General features: G+C 38.2%; 1 protein-coding gene and 1 pseudogene across 3 annotated transcripts in view; one reads left to right on the top strand and one right to left on the bottom strand.

Moving 5' to 3' along the window:
* Positions 1-16,272, bottom strand: part of evi5l (ecotropic viral integration site 5 like) — a 58,715-nt gene extending 42,443 nt beyond the window's left edge. For 2 of the 3 annotated variants that reach the window (XM_059552642.1, XM_059552641.1), the window contains exon 1: positions 16,055-16,272. The gene's annotated coding sequence lies outside the window, so the exon portion shown is untranslated. Of the gene's footprint in view, positions 1-6,405; positions 6,457-16,054 lie in introns of those variants that run through there. The other variant, XM_059552640.1, reaches the window with a different exon arrangement.
* Positions 9,514-9,630, top strand: LOC132142927 (5S ribosomal RNA; annotated as a pseudogene).
* Positions 16,273-16,483: the final 211 nt, after the last annotated feature.

Genomic DNA, 16,483 nt, shown 5'->3' with positions numbered 1-16,483 from the left:
TATACATTATGTGGAAAATAATGTGTTTTTTTTACTTAAACCGCATAAACACATTGGCTTACACCAAATACACAAAATAATGATATTTTTAGCAACGTCATATGACCCGTTTAAACAAAGTAAACACACACTATAGACAATGGCAGCATTCATATCAGAGGAGCAGACCAATCAAAAGAACCATTAACAAGCGCATGAATCAAATCCCCCTGACCAAGAAAACACACACACACGCACACAAACACACTCTCATCTCCAGTGCAGTCACAACCAAACACAAAAGCAATGTCCTAAACCTGGCAGTAATCTCTGTGTTAGGCATAGGAAGCGTGAATTGAGAGACAGTCTAAAAATGACCTTTTAATCAAGAAAGCGCATGATAAATAAAGATATTTTTTCTCAAAAGAGAGAGACAGTTCTGAATCGCCTTAATGAGGCGTCATATTTTCAAATCTTTTGCCTGTTACACTTGTTACACATATGACACTTGGTAACATATTTGCATAACCCCCACCTGCCCAAGAAATACGAACAGAGTCTGACCTGCCCACAAACACTTCTGCTAGTTAGTGTGTTTACATAATGTTGAGAAGACACTGTGTTCAAGGATACCAAAGAAATACAATTCAAACTTTTTGTTTTGTGCGTGTCATTTTATCAAGGAGCTTGTCTAATCTTGTCTTATCTTGGCTTTTATCTTCATTGGCTTCACAAGCCACAAGCTCACAAGCTCTCCGATCCACAACCTGTGAGTACGATTGATATGTTATGTGTACATTTTCAATTGAGTGCTCAAAATATCAATATTTTTTATGCTAATATATTATGTATTCTAGTGCAGCTTTAGGTTTCCAGGTAAAGTGTATTACTAATTCGCTGTGAACCCACTATTTCCTAAGAATGTGTCATTTATTGTAGACTGATGATGTTCAAATTACTTTTTATAATAAAGAATGTAGTGTAGCACAAAGACTTTATAATCATTGTTGAATTGCTGTTTATTTTGCTGCACCGGCAGTTATAGAGTTAATGTGGGAGTCAGTTAGGCTGTTATAGTTGGGGTAGTCCGTTAGTTAGGCTGGTGCACATGTGATACAGCTGTTCTGATTAAAAGTTAAGACAGAGAAACTTTTGTCTGTTGTTCTTCAAACATTACAGAAGGCATATTTGGTTTACAAACTGTATTGTTTCATCAGTTAGTCACGTTAGACCTCGGTCAACATACCCACCATTTATTGTTTTAAGTGTTCACAGTGTAGCAGCTAAACATTTGCTGTGGGCACGAAAAACATAAGTGTTTTTGTACTTTATGTCATTATTATAAGAATGGGAGATGGGAGCATTATATTATTGTTTTGTAAAGGTGCATTGTCAATGGTAGCGCTGGCTAACTGGCTCAAGAACCAATCACAATACAAATCACAATAGCCTTGGCCAGGTGACCAATCAGAGCAGAGTGGGCTTGAGGAGGGGAGGTGTTTGCTCCGAAATTGCTAGGAACGAATCATTTTTAAATCATTGACAAATTACTCTAATATTAAATGTATATTCCGAGAAAATTACAATGTTTTCTGACCTTAGACGCATTTAAACCTGTTGTAGGGGACTCCAACACAATATTAGCACACTTTAAAATACCATATGACCTGATTTTCAACAATATCAGAATAGGTTATTGCCATAATTCTAATTTTATTTTTATTATTATTATTATTATTTTTTGTATTTAGTATTTGTTCCTCTTTTAATTTCAAATCGGAAGTGTACTTTTTTGGATGATAAAATGACAAAAACTGATTTCTTATTGTTGCTCTTTTTTTTACTCTTCACCAAAGAGAAAAACACAGAGAAAAATGTCTGTGTAGCAAAACCACAACACAGATCTACAGCAAGCCACAACAATCTCCAATACTTTGAGAACCTCAAATTTCAAGGTTTGTCAAAACAGCATTAAAATATGGCTATTTCACTGTCACTATAACATTTCTGATTACCTCAAATGTAGCCCTTGGTAAAGTTGTGACAGTGAGGTAATTTTCCCACCGGTTAATCGATGTGTAACAACATCTGGACACTGGAAATAGAAATAATATGAGAGATGCAAAGGCCATCATCTTGATAATGGCCCAGAAAAACTGTATGTCTCTGTGTGTAGTAACTGAATACAATAACAGCAGTGTGTTTGCTGCATCTGTCTCTTTCTTCTCCTGATGAGCAGCAAAAGTGTGGTTATTGTAGCTCTTAGCACAGTGTCAATCACACACTCCCCTTCCCCCACACGCATTTAAACCCAAACCTCCAAACCTCTCTCTCGCTGTCTGTTCAATCACCTACATTCTTCACTGACAACCTTTCACACCATGTGCAAAATGTACTTTTTGCCACGAACATTTACATTATTTTATAAAAAAAAGAAAAAGAAAAAACAGGAGCTAATATGGCAGCAATAATATGACAAAAGCATCCTTTTTTAATTATTTCTCTTGATACAAAATAATATTTATTAATGTTGATTAATTTAATAAATAAATACTTTTTTGTGTTTTTTGTCTGCATTTTGGCAGACGACTCATTATATATCCTGCCTGTCAGTCCATGACGTTTATCTAGTCTAGCACGTTACACAAAAACTCTAGTTATAATCACTGAAGCTATGAAATTCATCTTTTATTTACATCGTATCGCAATGAATGAGTGTGCACACTTTCAGCGCTGACTAATCTAAGCGTATCTGATTGGCCCTTGCATTCCTAAGCTCAATGGAAATGCGTGTGATTAGTTATAAGGCTCAATGTTAAAAAACAATACATGAAAAACAATCTAATGCAGTGTAAGCGAATCAAAATGTAATTCCATTAATAGACAGTTTTCATTCATTTTCACATTTCTTTTTAACCACAATAGCCGTAATCCATTGTTTAATTGTCCAAGGGCATTTTTTGCCCCTTTATCTTGAATTTGTAGGGCATTTTTGTTCATTTTGGTGGCAGTTTTTGCCACAAGCCCTCGTTAATTTTCAACCCTGCAGCACAACATAAGAAATGTTTCTCGAGCAGCAAATCAGCTATTAGCATCATTTTCTGAAGGATCATGTGACACTGAAGACTGGAGTAATGATGCTGAAAATTCCGCTTTCATCACAAGAATAAATTTGATTTGAATTGATATTAAAAATGGCAAGACTTAAATTAAACTAATAATATTTCACAATATTATTGTATTTCTGATCAATACAGCCTGTATTGTTATGAACATGTATCGTTAGTAGGTGTGTTTACATTACAGATTTGCGCAAATTGTAGGAGATATTTTGTAAATGTTGATAAAACGTTTTGCGAAATGATGATGTTTCTATTAACCAATGTTAAAAAATTAAACAACTTAAACTTAACAAAACTTTTGCCTATCGCAATAAGCCATGGCAATGGATTTTGACAGATTTTGGCTATTTTTTGCTATATTTACATGTATGAATTTTTTTTGTTACGTTATTAGTTAAGGGTATAGTACATTGAAGAAATATCATGTGACCATTTACATACACCATGTGACCTGTAAATGTGGGAAAAAAAATGCAGTTTTGCAAAATATTCCTTTTTCAAACAGAAACCACCTCATGTGAGCATAAAAACGTTTTTTGTGATATATGGGAGTTTTTGTGAAATTTACGCATTTCCATTAGGCGTGTTTTCATTAGAGCCCGACCGATATATCGGCCGGCCGATATTATCGGCCGATATAAGCTAATTGCATTTAAATCGGCATCGGCATTTATAACGGCCGATGAAACATGAGAAACAGAGTCTCATGCTTCACTCATGTTATGAGTGTTGCATAGTGTGCCCACCAGAGGGAGCTCTGCAGCTCCAGAGTTAACAACAGCGCCAGAAGTCCACTACAGAAGAAAGCGATCAGCCAAGCCACAGAGATGTAACTTACTGTTTTGACGGTGAGTCTGTCGTTCGTCATGTGAAATGATTGTAGATTTAGTTCATACCCTGTATATAAAAACTGTGTGGTAGTTCTAGCTAACGGTCCTATCATTATCACTTCTAAATATTCTGTAACATCACTTACAGCCGCTAATGCATTGCTATATTAGATTAGCCACAAAGCTAATACCATGTTTATCAGTGGAAGAGCGCGAACGTTAATAGGAGGTCAAACTATAACGTTAGCGTTTAACTTATTCTTATTCTATTGCGGTGTGTTTCCCACATAATGACCGCGTAATTGGGCCTTTCACACAGGACGCGGTATGCACGGCGCTTGCCGCTGGGTTCAGCATTGCCCTTCAGATACAACGCGATTTGCGCTGCGCTATGGCGTAGGCGGGGTTTTAAAAATGTTTAGCGGGAGCTCGTTCATAGTCTGTTCCTCCTCCTTTCGGTCAGCAGCAAACATGTATCTGTCCCGTTGTAAGAAGCGAGCGATAGCGCTAGTCCTGCTGATGAGAATTAAGAGAGAAGCAAGGAAGAAGAGGCTACCCTCAGGTCCAGAGAACAATTTGGTGAATTCAGGCTGGTTACGTTACTCTAACGCTAATAGCTTCCTTTTTAGCAGGCCCCTTAAATGCTTGCTATTAACTTGTTTGAAGGTGGTTCTTCTCAAAATTGACAGCGGTGTGTTCATGACACTAACGTTAACCATTCAACTTAGAATTGACTCCGTAATCTTCCGGTAATAGTAGGCAAGACGATGTTCTGTGAGAGCCAATATAGTGTAGTTACAGTAACTACAGTAGGTGCGTCAGAAATGATTAAACCAGAGGGGACATGTAAATAAATGTGAGCTGAACAAGCGCTTTTTTTTTTTTTTTTTACATATTGTTTCAAAGCAGCTTTACAGACATAACAGGAAAATGTTGAAATAATATTGTTAAATATAAGTAGGTAATACCTATTGCTTGACAAATAAAAAATATATATATATTTCTCATTTTTGCCTATGTAGGAGATCCCAGTTTATTATTATTATAATTCTAATGATGACATGAGTAATGATACATGGTGATATTATTAATACACATGCTTATTCTTTCTCTGTCTCTCTTTCTGCCTACAGATGGCTGAAAAAGGTGAATGCTGTAGCAGCAAAGTGTGGAACTACTTCTGCAAATACTTTAACTTTAGTATTATAATTTATTTACAGTACACACACAGACTGTTAAAACCAGCTTCAACTGGAAGAAAGTAAAAGTGTTAAATGTTTAAAACCAGACTGTTTTTTGATCATTAAAAATATATACTTTTGATGTGCAATTGTTTAGTCATTGAGACTGTAATCTAAGGCTTTTTTTTTTAACATAGTCCATTCTGGAAAATGGTTTATACAGCCCACATACATAGAACACGCAGATATTTTGCTATTGAATGTTGTGTAAGTGCAGTTTATAGGAAATGGGTCTTATATACAGATTATTTTTAAAATCAAAATATCGGCTTATAAATCGTCTCTTTTCGAGTTAATATCGGCATCGGCCCCCCAAAAATCCATATCGGTCGGGCTCTAGTTTTCATATCGCAATTTTAATTTGCGCAATTTGAAGTGTAATGGAAACTAGGGCTGTAGCTATCGAATATTCTACCAAAAATTCCATCGATTAATCGATTAATCGAGTAATCGGATAAAATGTGTTTTTGCTTAATTAAAGTGCAATATTAATTATGCAAGAGAAAATAAGACTCCTAGGTCTCTAGTTGTCTATTGCATGAACAACTAAGTTTCCTTTTTTAGAAATGTATTTTAAATGTACTTTTTGGTAAACAAAGGGGATTTACTAGTAAAAATAAAACATGGAAGAAATGTTGTGTGATTAAACCTTATGAATAATTTGTCATCATTTACTCACACTCAAGTTATTCCAAATCTATATGAATATCTTTCTTCTGTTGATCACAAAAGAAAATATGCTGAAGAATGATCACACAGTCAACTGTAGCCATCGACTTCCATAGTATTTTTTTCCATACTATGAAAGTCAATGGCTACAGTCACGTGCAGTATGAGTAAATCATGACAGAATTTTTTTTTTTTGAGTGAACTATCCCTTTAAGGTTAGGGTTAAGGGTTTGTATTTGTTTCAGCATTATGTCAATCAGCACAGTGATTGAAATGACCAATTAGATTTAGAACTGCAGCGGGGCAGGGTTTGTGCCGATCTGGTTTAGGGGGATAAAACATGCTAAACAAAATCTACCACAATGATGAAGACAACCCCGTTCATAACAGAAAAAAACAACATTAGGCTATAACAAAGAAAATAAAATGAAGATATAAACAATTTAGAGGGCAGAATAAGACATCTTCTGTGAACTAAAAACAGCTGCAGTAAATTTAAATTAGTATGACTAAGTAAAACCGAAAAAACAGCAGCAGCTGAGCAGAAATGGAAAATGTAAGTACAGGCCGTTTATGATTATCACAGCCGAGGAGCCACAGCTGCTCTGAAGCAAAGTCGTCATCTCTCTGTCGGACACACAAAATGTTCAAGACACATGCAGGCTTAGCCCAGACTTCACATTTGTGTGCTGTTTGAAATTATGACATTTAGTGCAGCTATAAACCAAGAGAAAGTGTGACAATGCCAAAACACTTAAACACAGATACAGAAAGGAAAATAGAGATACAGCAAGAGGTTGCAGAGGGCAGATAGTGCCTTTCTCTCTGGCTCTCTTGGGAATGTGAACTACATAAGGGCTTGTTTGTCCTGATGAAAACACAACAGCAACCCTATCAGTTTACCATTCACAGTTCACATGACCCATCTACCACAGGCTAAAAAAAAGGCTATAGTGCAGCCGTTAAAACAAAAAAAAGTCCAATATTTATTTACATAATTGCAAAGTGAGAGATCCACATAGTTTTAAGTTACATGGAGAAATCTGTGAATGTTTGCACATTTCCTAAGTGGCGCAAAACTGCAACTGGAATTCTGCCATCTTTGCTTATGGCCAACAAATTCTGGGAAATTGTGCAGCAATCACCCAAGCTGTAAATTCCATTGCAATAATATTTCTGGAGCCACAAGACATCAACAGAAAGGGTAAAATACCAAAATATACAAATATATTAGGGCTGCACGATGTGTCGTTTAAGCATCGATATCGCGATGTACGAATCCACGATAGTCACATCGCAGGATGTTCGATGTAGGCTGTCGTAGTTGATCCGTTATTCATTAACTGTACGGGCCAGCTGCTCCCCGGCCCTTGACAAATGTGATTCGTGGGTTAATTGCACAGCTTAACCATCATAGTTTTTAAGTCCTGTCAGTTTAACAGGGAAGAGAGTTGATTTTAAATGATATTAAAACTGGCAAGACTTAAATTAAACTAATAATATTTCACAATATTATTGTATATCTGATCAATACAGCCTGTATTGTTATGAACATGTATCGTTAGTAGGTGTGTTTACATTACAGATTTGCGCAAATTGTAGGCGATATTTTGTAAATGTTGATAAAAAGTTTTGCGAAATGATGATGTTTCTATTAACCAATGTTATAAAACTAAAGCGAAAACTTTTGCCTATCGCAATAAGCCATGGCAATGGATTTTGACAGATTTAGGCTATTTTTTGCTATATTTAAATTTTTTTTTAGTTACGTTATTAGTTAATTTACTGTACTAGGTATAGTACATTGAAGAAATATCATATGACCATTTACATACACCATGTGACCTGTAAATGTGGAAAACATTTACAAACAGAAACCACCTCATGTGAACATAAAAACTTTTTTTGTGATATATGGGAGTTTTTGTGAAATTTACGCATTTCCATTAGGCGTGTTTTCATATCGCAATTTTATTTTGCGCAATTTGAAGCGTAATGGAAACGCAGCTAAAAAGTCTTCAAACAACACGAGCGCTGTCTTGCTCTCTCTCCCTCGCACATATTAATCACTTGACACAATGGTGTCGATGTTTAAATCATTTAAAAGTGCCCTCACCCCATTTTTGTTTGAAAGAAAAATTTTTATTAGATTTCATATCGCAATATATATCGCAGAAAAATAAAATATCGCAATGTCATTTTTCCCAATTAGTGATGCGCGGGTCGGGGTTTTTTCCAACCCGCGGGTCCTGCTTTTATGAAATTATTTGGCCCGGCCCAGCCCGCCCCGCAAATAAAGTAACATTTCTTGACCCGCCCCGACCCACCCCGCGCATCGGGGACATCACGGAATTTACGTTGCTACTTATACCTTTGTATCGTAACCTTATCTATATAAGCTATAGGTAATTGCACTATGATGGTTCATTCGTGAACAGATCTTTTAGGTGAATGAATCGTTCTCGTTTACATAATCCATTGACCATAGACAGTAAAAGACTCATTTCTTGTTCTATGAAGTTCTTCCCACAGCAGTGCGCTAGTGCGGCATTATTAGCAGTTCATGCGCAGCTCGTGAACAGCTCTGTGAACTGTTTCATCCGGTCAAAAAGAGTTACTCAAGATGTGACGGAGCATGTGACTTGTTGAATGTAGTGAACGAATACGATCTTCTCGTAGGTGAAAGAGTTGAATGAACTGATACATCTCGTTCGTGAACGAAATGAATGAGGGTCAGTCGGCCAAGCATGTAAATTTCGATCAGCAATCAGCAGATACAAAGCGCAGTTATTTGTGCACATACGCTTGTTTTCATATTTGGAATACAGATCATAACTCCACGTTTAATCCCCGATAAAACCTCATGCTTTGTTAATCTGAACAATTTACTATTTATTTAATGCGATCATGCACACACTTTAATAAATCCAAATCAGTTTTTGTCACAAGTAAATACGTTCGTTGACTTAAGACATAACACATAAGACACTCTTTTTCTTCAACTGCTGGCGTATTTGTGTAATATGAAGAAATGGTCACTGAACGAATCAGTGAAAGAATCATTTTGGTGAACGAACTGAAAATCAACGAATCTCTGGAAAGAATCAAAATTTCCACCACTAAATTCCATGCAACATAAATGGATTTTTAAAAATTTTGTTTCCAGTGACCCGCCACAACCCGCCCCACAATAAAGTGCCAATTTCTTAACCCGACCCGAGGGGCCCGCGGGTTATGGGACGACCCGCACATCACTATTCCCAATATCGTGCAGCCCTAGTATATATATTACTATCTATTTCCTTAGAATACACATATTTTAAATGGCCGTCAAAAGAGAAAAGTATTTTTCTTTTGCCACAGAATGGTGCAGTAAAGACAACTACCAACATGGGCTAACCGAACTCTGTTAACCAGCCAATACTTGAACCTGGAGAGATCATATGCATTCCCAGACAATCTCTTCTTTTTCTTGACTGTACATCTCCACAATAGCTGACTCTTAAACAGTATAATAATTGTTTAGCTAGAACCTCTGGCAACTCTTCAGATGTCAGATGTCTTTAGAGTTCATACAACCTAGGGCTGTGCAAAAAAAATCGAAGACAATTTCTAGCATCTAGTCAGTAAAGGCACTCCTGTGATTATTAGTAATCTCTCTATATAGTATATGCCGGCAGCCATATCACCCTGGAGCCCAAGACCGGTTTCCCACTGAAGCTAAGCAGGGCTGAGCCTGGTCAGTACCTGGATGGGAGACCTCCTGGGAAAACTAGGTTGCTGCTGGAAGAGGTGCTAGTGAGGCCAGCAGGGGGTGCTCACCCTGTGGTCAGTGTGGGTCCTAGCGCCCCAGTGTAGTGATAGGGACACTATACTGTCAACAAGCACCGTCCTTCGGATGAGACATTAAACTGAGGTCCTGACTCTCTGTGGTCATTAAAAATCCCAGGATGTCTTTCGAAAAGAGTAGAGGTGTGACCTCGGCATCCTGGCTAAAATCGCCCATTGGCCTCCGACCATCATGGCCTCCTAACAAGCCCCATATCTGCTGATTGGCTTCATCACTCTGTCTCCTCTCCACCGGTAAGCTGGTGTGTGGTGGTTGTTCTGGCGCACTATGGCTGCTGTTGCATCATCGAGGTGGATTGCTTCTCAAACCTAGCCCAATTGCGTTTCGTTGCGGGCGATAAAATACACATTTTTTGGCGGGGTTGCCTTGGTAAAATTCGCATTTTAGGGGCTAAATATCACTTTATTGGGATTGGGGTCGCTTCAACCTGCTGACACGAAAAACAACCGCAGACTTGGCAACATTGGTCGGCATTTACTACACAGAGCTGTAGTTCACTGACAATCTACACAAAATCGATTATAAAATTGCAGGTGATTCTTTGCCGATTTTGAAAGCGATTTTGTGTAGCTTGTCGGTGGACTATGGCTCGGTGTAGTAAATGCCATTCCACCTGAACCAGTGTTGTCAAGTCTGCAGTTGTTTTTCATGTCTGCGGGTCGAAGAAACCCCAATCCCAATAACGTGATATTTAGCCCCTTAAATGCAAATTTTACCAAGGCAACTCAAAAAAAACGTATATTTTAACCCCGGGACGAAATTTTTATCGGGGAACCCTCTGGAAACGCGATTGGGCTAGTTTTGGACTAGTTTTGAGAAGCAACTGGGCAGGCTTTGTTTTGAAAACCTGGCAACCCTGATCTGAACACATGTGCTGTAGATATACTACTAATTACAGGAGCGCCTTTACTGATGAGATGCGCATGAAAATCTCATTTGATTTTTTGCACAGCCCTAATACAACCTTTCATCTGGATAAGCACATATTGTGTATGAAAAACAGGGCTGCAACTACCATATATATAATTAGATATGGGCAGATTGTCCCCACAGATTATCTTAACTGTGCTCATCAATGTCAAAATGCTTGAGATGGCCAATAAAATCAAAGAAGGTGGGTTTGACTGTTTACAGAAGCCAAGCATGAATTCCAACATAAGGCTTAAAAGGATACTCCACCCCAAAATGCTAATTTTGTAATTAATCACTTACCCCCATGTTGTTCCAAACCCGTAAAAGTTTAGTTCGTCTTCGGAACACAATTTAAGATATTCTGGATGAAAACTGTGAAGTTTGAGACTGCAACGAGAATACTTTTTGTATGTGAATAAAACTAAAATAATGACTTTATTCAACAATTCCTTTGTCAACAGTCTCCTCTGTGTCTCTCCATATTACCATATGCTGTGAATGCTCTTCCGTGTCAGCTGCCCCACAATTAGGGCTGGACGATTATGGCCTAAAATCAAAACCTCGATTAATTGAACATTTGACCTCGATTACAATTAATGAACGATTATTTTGTTTCTGTTTTGTTTTTTTGCCCTCATAGTTCACTGACAAGGTTTGTACTGTAAGCAGGGCCGTAGCTGGGGTTAGAGGGGCCCCGGTGCAGGTTGTACAGTGGGCCCTGTTTGAAAGTGTTTAATTTGTATGTTCGTTCTGTTTATTTGTTTGTGCTATTTACACAGTGTTTAAGTTTTTTCAAGTGTGTAAGTGTCCAGGTACAGAAACTGAATAATTAAATGTAAAATAGCACTGTAAAAATTAAACATACAGTCAAACCAAAATTTATTCAGACAGCTTCAACATTTCTCACATTATCAGTTTATTTGCTATAGTTTAGAAAATGGTAATAAAATATGAAAAGAACTCAGTTAAACTGTCAGAACAAATTCATCTTGATAATTGATAATTGTCAATACTTTGTTGGCCAATTACCAATCAATGATTAATTGTGTCCAGTCTGTGGTGTGAAAAGGTTGCATTAGCAATTCCGCAAAGGAGAGCTCAGTTCAGTGTTACCGTCTGTGAGACGCGGTTCTCTCTCCGTGTGCGCACCGAGCACAGCGCGAGTAACCAGCTGCTCAGTTCAGCTTTTCCGCATCTTGTGTTTGAATGCTTTAAAGTTTTTTGAATGGTTAAATTGGCAAGTGGCATGGCTTAGTAACACGTGAAAATGATACGCTTTCATGACGACACGCAGCAGCATTCTGTCAACTGTCCTGAGCGTCTTTTTAGACTGGCCTCAGCCAGACGGTTGAGATCGACTATTAAAGGTGGGTAATTTTTTCCTATTGAAAGCGCGATCTGACATCATAGTTCACTATCAGCAGTTATTTTATCTATGTTCGTAACATTTCTTATAGATTATTGCTCGGTGTAAGAGATAAATAAAGATTAGATAAAGATAAATTGGCACAAGTACCAGTACCAGTACCGGTACCAGAGTGATTTCGTGTGTGAATTAGTCATACCGTCTCTATATTATTGTGAAGCTGTGGGTTGTAAATAGCCTAGTTCCTTCAAAAGTAGAAAAATATGCTATAATAAGTTTTGAGATTCTAAGCTACTTTAGTAACAAATCACAGAACAGCGCTGACAACTAGTGTTTGTGCGACAATGCAGCTGCGTGAACATGGGAGCTCGAAATAATAATACACATCCGACTGTCTAATCGTTGAATGTCCAAACCATAAAACAAATACAACTGACACAGTTTAGTGAAGACGCAAGACTCACCGCTCACACGCCATCACTATGTGTTGAACCGGCGTTCACCACCGTGTTTTGCTTTTATGCCACTGACTGGACGGGACAGAGTCATGTGGCTACACACGCGCTAGTATGCTTTTAAGGGGGAAGTATTAACAGGATTAAAAAAGCGAAATAACCGACATGGGAAAATTAAGTCGGTTAGAGGTTCTGAATTTCGGTTTCGATTACTTTTCGATTAATCATCCAGCCCTACCCACAAGGATGCGCTGTCTTCTTTCAAATCAAAGCTAAATACACGTATAAACAGAAGAGTGTACAGTCGTGGCCAAAAGTTTTGAGAATTACATAAACATTAGTTTTCAAAAAGTTTGCTGCTAAACTGCTTTTAGATCTTTGTTTCAGTTGTTTCTGTGATGTACTGAAATATAATTACAAGCACTTCATACGTTTCAAAGGCTTTTATCGACAATTACATGACATTTATGCAAAGAGTCAGTATTTGCAGTGTTGGCCCTTCTTTTTCAGGACCTCTACAATTCGACTGGGCATGCTCTTAATCAACTTCTGGGCCAAATCCTGACTTATAGCAACCCATTCTTTCATAATCACTTCTTGGAGTTTGTCAGAATCAGTTGGTTTTTGTTTGTCCACCCGCCTCTTGAGGATTGACCACAAGTTCTCAATGGGATTAAGATCTGGGGAGTTTCCAGGCCATGGACCCAAAATTTCAACATTCTGGTCCCCGAGCCACTTAGTTATCACTTTTGCCTTATGGCACGGTGCTCCATTGTGCTGGAAAATGCATTGTTCTTCACCAAACTGTTGTTGGATTGTTGGAAGAAGTTGCTGTTGGAGGGTGTTTTGGTACCATTCTTTATTCATGGCTGTGTTTTGGGCAGAATTGTGAGTGAGCCCACTCCCTTGGATGAGAAGCAACCCCACACATGAATGGAATGGAAAAGAATGCTTTACTGTTGGCATGACACAGGACTGATGGTAGCGCTCACCTTTTCTTCTCCGGACAAGCCTTTTTCAAAGTGCCCCAAACAATCGAAAAGGGGCTTCATCTGAGAATATGACTTTGCCCCAGTCCTCAGCAGTCCATTCACTATACTTTCTGCAGAAGATCAATCTGTCCCTGGTGTTTTTTTTTGGAGAGAAGTAGCTTCTTTGCTGCCCTTCTTGACACCAGGCCATCTTCCAAAAGTCTTGGCCTCACTGTGCGTGCAGATGCGCTCACACCTGCCTGCTGCCATTCCTGAGCAAGCTCTGCACTGGTGGCACTCCGATCCCGCAGCTGAATCCTCTTTAGGAGACGATCCTGTCGCTTGCTGGACTTTCTTGGACGCCCTGAAGCCTTCTTTACAAGAACTGAACCTCTTTCCTTGAAGTTCTTGATGATCCTATAAATTGTTGATTTAGGTGCAATCTTAGTAGCCACAATATCCTTGCCTGTGAAGCCATTTTTATGCAACGCAATGATGGCTGCACGCATTTCTTTGCAGGTCACCATGGTTAACAATGGAAGAACAATGATTTCAAGCATTACCCTCCTTTTAACATGTCAAGTCTGCCATTCTAACCCAATCAGCCTGACATAATGATCTCCAGCCTTGTGCTCGTCAACATTCTCACCTGAGTTAACAAGACGATTACTGAAATGATCTCAGCAGGTCCTTTAATGACAGCAATGAAATGCAGTGGAAAGGTTTTTTTGGGATTAAGTTAATTTTCATGGCAAAGAAGGACTATGCAATTCATCTGATCACTCTTCATAACATTCTGGAGTATATGCAAATTGCTATTATAAAAACTTAACAGCAACTTTTCCAATTTCCAATATTTATGTAATTCTCAAAACTTTTGGCCATGACTGTAGGCAGTTTGAGATGGCCAATCAAATCAAAGAAGGCGGAAGCCAAGCATGAATTCCAACGTAAAGCTTCCGTTCTAAAAGTGAATGTGAGGTAAGATTTAGACATTTAACCTGACAGCTGTTTTTTTTTCAAATTTTACAGTTTTGAAATGAAAATATATGGGCTGTTGTTTACATGACTTGTGTAACTCATAATTGAAAGTGATATAAAAAACATTGGTACCGTATATTAGGCCCAGTCATGATGAGGCCACTATTACCTCATCAGGCCTGGCTGATGTTACAGTTGTTAAGAAATTTTGCTCACACTGATTTAGTGAGTATGACATCCCATTCCAATAACAAGGGACATGGTGAAAGTGTTAAAGGGATAGTCCATCCAAAAATAAAAATGCTGTCATCAGTTACTCACCCTCCTGTGGTTTCAAACCTGTATCACTTTCTTTTTTCTGTGCAACATAAAAGATGATATTTTGAAGAATGTTGGAAATCAAATGGTTTCGGGTGTCCTTTGACATCCATTATATTTTTTGTCTATATAACTGAAGCTAATAGGACCTGAAGCTGTTTGGTTACCAATATTCTTTAATACATATTATTTTATGTTCCACAGAATACAGAAAGTCATACAGGCTTGGACCATGAAAGTGCATAATTTGGGGGTACACAATCCCTTCAAGCAATAAAGGTACAATTTAACACCAACCAAATCATCAATTGCAATTACATAATTTTTAAAGAATCATCACCATATCCATTTCTTTGAGGCAAAAGTAAAAAATTAGAAAAATAAATAAATAAAACATCAGCATGAGATCCCACACACCTTTTTTTTCTTAGCTGGCAGCACAACCACAGTCTATTTATTAAATAGAGTCAAACAAACTCTCCTCCCTACCAAAACATGCAATCAGACTGCCCTTAATCATTAGTAATCGCAAGCAAGAACCACATAATTAATCTCTTAAACTGTGTATCACGAGAAAAATAAATGAAAGACCATTACAGCTCACCAAGACATATTTACCTTTGGTTGGTCCAAAATGATAACAAAACGCAGTGTGAAAAATGACAAGGAAATGTGCATAACAGCCATGACAGTCTGATGCATGTTCAAGCTTTAATATCGCGTTATAGAAAATAATACGAAACCATAAGAGGCCTTTCAGGATGCTAGAAGACCAAAAAGGCCAAAATAAGCAACAGCCGTTGTTTCATCCTGCAAGATGCACTCTATAGGTTACTATAATAGAGCCTGTAGTCTCTGGACTCCTAATGCAAATGTACCACCAGGAGGATGCTAGTTCTCACTATAGGTGTAACGAATCCATCATAGCATATTACATTTACGGAGGGGAATTTAATGATTGTGCAGCGTTGTGACTTTAAATGCATAAGGTTTTGAAATGGAGGAAGGCTGCGTTGAATTCAAAGCACAGTGGTATTTAAACGCACTTTGTATTTTGGTGCTTTAAATCGGGTCATAATAACATCTATTTCTCTGCAAAATAATAATGATGCTGTGGATGGAGATTTCCCCCTATGGCAACTCGCAGATGGGCAAGCGGGCAAATCAGCGCTGGTCCAGAGAGATGGGAGCATGAGTGTGATGCGCTGGAATTTCCCCGCTTTGTTCTAGACTACCTATCTGTCATTTCATCCTAATTAACGGTTTAAAATTAATGTTGTACTCAAATGGATGAGTGCACACATAACCGAGCAGCGACCACACACTGTCAGTAATGGAAAATGCATAGAGCAATGCCCACCTGAATTTCGCTCTCATTACTCAAGCTGCTCCTGCGATCTTGACATTTTAAAGATGATCGGTCACAAAACAGGCAGATATCGGCAATCCTTTTTTTGTACGAAGCCGTTGGACCGCTAAGGTAAGTCGGAAAATGAATACGGTACCATATTGAACATTTTGGATGTGGATACTCATTTAGAGGAAAATATGAGTCGTCAGGGCAGGCTTCCTCAAGGAGAGAACAGAACAAGACAAAACCTCGCCCAAGTCCCGCCTACTATCTTGACCGTGATTTATAAAAAATGCTGATATAAATAATAGTAAATCATGATATCACGATAAATACACGATGAAAATCACTGAGTAGTTGGCATCTATTTTCCAGTAGTTTGACGAAATCGTTCAGAATAAACAATAGTGCAATGGTCTTACGTCAGCGGATCTCGTG

Source organism: Carassius carassius, chromosome 6 (genome assembly GCF_963082965.1).
Source record: "Carassius carassius chromosome 6, fCarCar2.1, whole genome shotgun sequence".
Classification (NCBI taxonomy): Eukaryota; Metazoa; Chordata; class Actinopteri; order Cypriniformes; family Cyprinidae; genus Carassius; species Carassius carassius.
Note: the sequence above shows the minus strand (reverse complement) of the source record. Positions and strands in the feature narration are given on the sequence as shown.